Here is a 6,021-nt window from a genome sequence, read left to right as displayed (position 1 = left end):
TGATTTTGGTGCTTTTTTTGTCTTTATTAACCTGAAAATTTATGGGATTTTTGATATTGTCTCTTGAACCATAATTTGACCATAAGTTGCCCACTTCTTATTATGCATATGGTCATATCATTTGAGTTGGGCTTTAAAAAGAACAACTTTGAACAAATATGACCAAAAAAAGAGAAGTCTTCCTTCTAATACTCATCTCAATTTCCACCCATCAAAATAGCTCTGCTTCCCACTGTGTTGTGACTGTTAGATTAACATGTATTAGCTAGAGCCCAAGAGTGTAGGATGGTAAACCATGGTCCAACAAAAGACCACAAGAGAAACTGAGATAGAACTTATTATGCACAGGTCCTGGAGGAGCTACATGGAATACCTCAAGGGGCTAAACGGGGAAGTCAAGGCAGGGTGTGGACAATGGCTGGGGCACATGCCTTTATTAAGGTCCCAGGGTGAGGTAATTTGGAGTTCCCTGACTAAAGCTAGAATGGTCAATTCTAAGCAAAAAGAGCAGTTTTTATATGCTCCCCAGAGTTTATATAAAGGGTAGGGGAAGACCCTAGGAAGCAAGGGAGACCATTTTGCACAAGGGCAGTTGAGGAAGTCATGTCAGAAACTTAACATTTACAGGCTGTTATCCAGTGCATGTTCTCAAGGGAGGGGTTAATTCTAAGTGCAAGTCCCCCTCATCCCTGCCTGCAGGCCACTTGGCCACACAAAATGGATACGAAGTCAACATTATTATGCAATAGTTAGCTGAACTCTCAACAGACTCAGTTATCTCAGCTGCATGGTCAGAAGTGGAGGCCAGTCAGTTTTTATTGTACACCCAGTAAAAATCCAGTCAAAAAGCACTAATTCAACTACTATAAACTCAAACACTAGACCTTATTTAAATTAATTTTAAATAAAAGTAGAATTATACAAATATTTTCTGTACAAGTCTTACTTAGCAATAGCATATCAAACATTAGCAATCACAGAACCCTATATGGAAAAAATAATTATTCATAATGCTACACTGTAGCTGAGGTGAAAGATGTTTCATTTTTTCAAATGTGGGGGTTAGGTAAACATTGGATCAATGGATTATTTTATAATATATTTTCAAATTTAATTTGGAAACTTTTATAGTCAAAATTATTTTTGAAATAGATTTACCCTATGAAAGTAAAAAATTAGCAACTCCTAGCTTGTAGATCCATGTTGAAACAAGTGACCCATATTTCAATCCTGCTCTTAAAAATATGCTCTTTGGTAATATCTCACCTATTTATTTTGTTTATTAGCTAGAAGGTCTCAAACCAAGGTCATCAATAGCAAAAGGACACTCTGGTGATCCCAAGTTATCATGTCTTTAGAAGTCTCCTACTCTAGGGTAACTGATGTTTTAGTGATTATGACCATTACCCTCTCACCGCAATTGCAAAACCTGCTTCAGTACCATTCTCATCATCAGTAATAGCAACAATATTCTTATTCCTGGTATATTTAGCAAAACTTATAAAATGAGTTGTATGCATTATCATGCCTACAAACACTTTACAACAATTCTAATATTGTTATGGCTCTAAAAATAATCCATCATTTATCTTGAGAAAAAAAAAGAATATGATGGTTGATGAAGGTATCGAGAACTATTTCAGGCTAACGATTTTTAGTGTATCCCTAAAATGCTCCAACCGCCACTGCTTCTCAGAGTTCTGATACTGATGTGGCATAAAGGCATGGCTGGTCGGTCCTTCCTGAAGTGATCAAGGTCTATAGTGCCACCCATAGTCTTCAATGTGAAATATAATAAGGCTATCCAAGAAAATTGTCAGTTTCCTGATAACTAGTATTGCACATTTTCTACCTGAGTACATTTAATTTAAAAAAATTTGGTAAAACTAGAGGTTTATAGTGTCACAAATTATACCTCCAAATATCCTTCTCAGTTTATCTATATCCTAAAAAAACCTACTGATTACTTTACATATACCCATATTAAAAAAAGGGGATTCAGCAGCAATGATGTTACAATAACTACCACAGATTATACTGATGTGTGTTTTTAAAAAACTTCGCAGACTGTGATTGAGTTGTATGAATACTACATAGCTCTAGACAATGTACAAATTTACACGTTGCATAGAATTTTAATAATTTAATGATATTTACTTAAGTCCTAATTTAGTTGCCTATGTCCTAATAAGGCCAGATAATTTTTTCCTTCCCATTAAACAAGTCAACTTCAACATTTTCTGAGAAAATAGACTTTACCTCTCATCCCAGCTAGCTTTATTGCAAGGATATGTTTTCTCATAAGAATGATTATGGGTCAATCCAATTACATCACCAGTATTTGGAATACAATGTGAAGTTAAGATCATCTCTAACTTTCTCTAATTGAAACATCACTCTAACAACCATAAATATAAGCTAGTGAAAATTGGAGAGCAAATGACACCAATATCTGAATTGAAAATACTCTACTAGTATATGTTTATAATCCAAAGCATTTCTTAAATCACAACTATTGTTTTTCTGATACACTTTTCTTCAGCAGTCTAATGGTTTCTAGAGAGAACCACATAATTTTTTTATTTTAATACAACATAAATTTGATCATTTTCCCATAATTAAACAAGTTTTCATATTTATTTTTCTTAAATTGTTCTTATTATACACGGTTGCACAGATAAAACTATTTTTAAAAAAACAGAAAGAAATACTGGTATATGGATATATCTTACCAAATAAAACCCCATAATTCTTCCTTAATTAGAAGATTAATGATTTTTAAAAAATAAGCAATATTTTGTAAGAATTGTTCTTTGATCTATAGATTATCTCAAATCTTCAGAATTAAGCAAATGCCTTAGGCAGACTAATCTGCTTTGCCCTGATACTAAATGTTGATATATATTTAGTAATAATATTTAAAAGTGTGACTGGCCTTGGGGAAATGATCCCTGGGACATTAGAAGGAACTACTTGGTACTGTTAATTGGACAACTATTTTTATTTCATAAGGGAGAATACAAAATTTTAATGGAACTGTCTATATTTTTTTAAGTCATAATGACTAAAATTCAATATGTGTTTCTCAATATTAGATATTTTGTGGTAAGTCTATTGTGCACATGGGTCAAGTCACTTGGGATTACAACTATTAATATGCTAAAACTTTGTGAGGAATATAGGTTTTAATTTTCTTTATAAGAGTTTTGTATTATTTGTGATATATATTTGTATCCAGTATTGATAAGAGAAATTTATACCATGCCCTTAAGACAAATGGTTTTGAATTTCATTTTTAATTTATAATTTTTTATTATTTTAAGATATATGTTTTAAGAATAATATTTTTAAATTATTAAACACAGTTAAACTGGTAACTGGCATATGTTTTATTGTTGTCTTATACCTTAAATAGTTTGGCTATTGGTTTATTTTTACTATGAGTACATTGTAAACAGCACCAAGATACATATATTGTTCCATAGAAGCAGTACCTTATATTATCTAACATGATTTGTATTATAAACAAGTAAGCAATTTTTCTTTTTTTTAAATCCCTGGAATTTTTTATAATATAATAATTTTATAAATTAAATTTATAGGGGTGACATTGGTTAATATGATTATACTAGAGGCCCAATGCATGAAGTTTATACACTGAGGGTGAGGGGAGTCCCTCAGCCCGGCCTGCACCCTCTTGCAGTCCAGGACCCCTTGGGGAATGTCCGACTGCTGGCTTAGGACCACTCCCTGTGGGCAGTTGGACATCCCTCTTGCAGTCCAGGGCCCCTGCTCCTTACTGCCCACCTGCTCACTGCTCCTTATCACTACCGTGAAGGCAGGAGAGGCTTGAAAGGCTCCAGCCATCGCTGCTGCGCTCCCCAGCGGTGAACCTAGCTTCTGGCTGAGCAACGCTCCCCTGTGGGAGTGCACTGACCACCAGGGGGCAGCTTCTGTGTTAAGTTTTTGCCCCCTGGTAGTCAGTGTGCATCATAGTGACTGGTCATTCTGGTTGTTCCACCATAATGGTCACTTAGATTTTTATTATATAGACTAGAGACACAGCGCATGAAATCATGCATGGGTAGGGTCCCTAGGCCTAGCCTGCGATCAAGGCCATCTTTTGCCCACTCACCAGCCCCAGTCCCACCCTGCTGCCTCCATCCAACTCTGGTTCCCCATTGGCCAGGCAATCAATCTGAGCCTGCAGGCTGGGGCAGGGACCAAGAGGTGTCAATGCACCTCATAGCGACTGGCTGATCGGTCATTCCAGTCGTTATGCTGTTACGGTTGCTGGCCTTTTATTATATAGGATAGGCTTCAAGTATATATTGCTATGAAACATGACTGGTATATTGTATTGTGTGTCCTGGAATTTTTATCCTTGGGATTTCTAAGGCTATTTTAATTTAGTAATAGAAACATATCATTCTTTGAAATGTTTTGTAAAGAGCTAACAAAACTGTGAAAATTACTCCCTTTAATTTATTGTAATCTATTTGTGATAGAAGCAACTCTTACAAATATATAAAAAACTTAAAACAGTTATAAATTAGCACTGTGGGAATGATTCCCCAAAAATCTAATGAAATATTTGGGATACAAAATGCCTTGAAAAGGCCCCAGGAGATTAAAGTTAAACTGTACATGAAAAGGAGATGTAATAAATAGTTCAATGGTAAACTCATCACTTCCTTATTTTATTTCTTTCTGGAAAAAAGATAAAAAGAAGCTTTCTACATTTGTAGAAATTAAGGGAAATTCCTTAATCCTTATTTTCCAAGAAAACTAAATAACAATGCTATAATGATTTAAATAGTTTTAAGTCATCTATTGGATACATATACATGTAAAATAAGTAAAACAAATCTTTAATCATTTCCCAGGAAAATTTATGGCATAACATATATTTGATTTATTTTATTTCATACCTGTATCAAATAAGTAACTATATATCATACTAAATAAAATATTTGTAGTATTGCACAAGGAAAATCAAGGGGGAAATGATGCATTACTAAATAATGTATCAGGGTTTTATTTTTAAATTTTTTTACTGTAAGGTATTTTTAAATTACATTTATTGGGATAACATCCTATATAATAAAAGCCTAATATGCTAAGTGTCCAGTCAGCCATTCAACCAATCAAAGCACAATATGCTAATGATATGCTAAGGCTGCTTAACTGCTCACTATGATGTGCACTGACCAGGGGGCAGACGCTCCGACTGGTAGGTTAGCTTGCTGCTGGGGTCCGGCCAATTGGGACTGAGTGAGATGGGCCGAACATGCCCTGGAGCCCTCCCATGTCCCTCTCCAGCCCCGATTGTGCACAGTTGGGGTCCCTTGGCCTGGCCTGTGCCCTCTCACAATCTGGGACCCCTTGGGGGGATGTCAGAGAGCTGGTTTTGGCCCGATGTAGGGATGACCAGTCACTATGATCTGCACTGACCACCAGGAACTGCCCCCTGGTGGTCAGTGCACTCCCACAGCAGGAGCACCACTCTGCCAGAAGCCAGGCTCCCGGCTGGTGAGTGCAGCAGCAGTGGTGGGAACCTCTCCTGCCTCCACAGCAGTGCTAAGGTTGTCCAACTGACAGCTTAGGCCCCAGACTGCAAGAGGGCACAAGCCAGCCTGGGGGACACCATGAGTGCATGAATTTCATTCACTGGCCCTCTAGTTGGCTAATAAAATTATGTAGGTTTCAAGTGTACAATTCTATGACACATTGTTGAATACTGCATTGTGTGCCCACCACTCAAAGTCAGATCTTCTTCCATCATCATATATCTGATGCCCTTTTCTACTCCCAAACCCCCTTCTGTCTGTATCCATCATACTGTTGTCTGTGTACATTATTCATGGTGGCCAAGACATGGAAACAACCGAATTGTCCTTTGATAGATGATTGGATAAAGAAGACATGTTACATATATACAGTGGAATATTACTCAGCCATAAGAAAAGATGAAATACTTCCATTTGCAACCATGGGTGAAACTTGAGAATATGATGCTAA

Source organism: Myotis davidii, unplaced genomic scaffold (genome assembly GCF_000327345.1).
Source record: "Myotis davidii unplaced genomic scaffold, ASM32734v1 scaffold518, whole genome shotgun sequence".
Lineage (NCBI taxonomy): Eukaryota > Metazoa > Chordata > Mammalia > Chiroptera > Vespertilionidae > Myotis > Myotis davidii.
The sequence above is the reverse complement of the archived record's forward strand: the minus strand, read 5'-3'. Positions refer to the sequence as shown.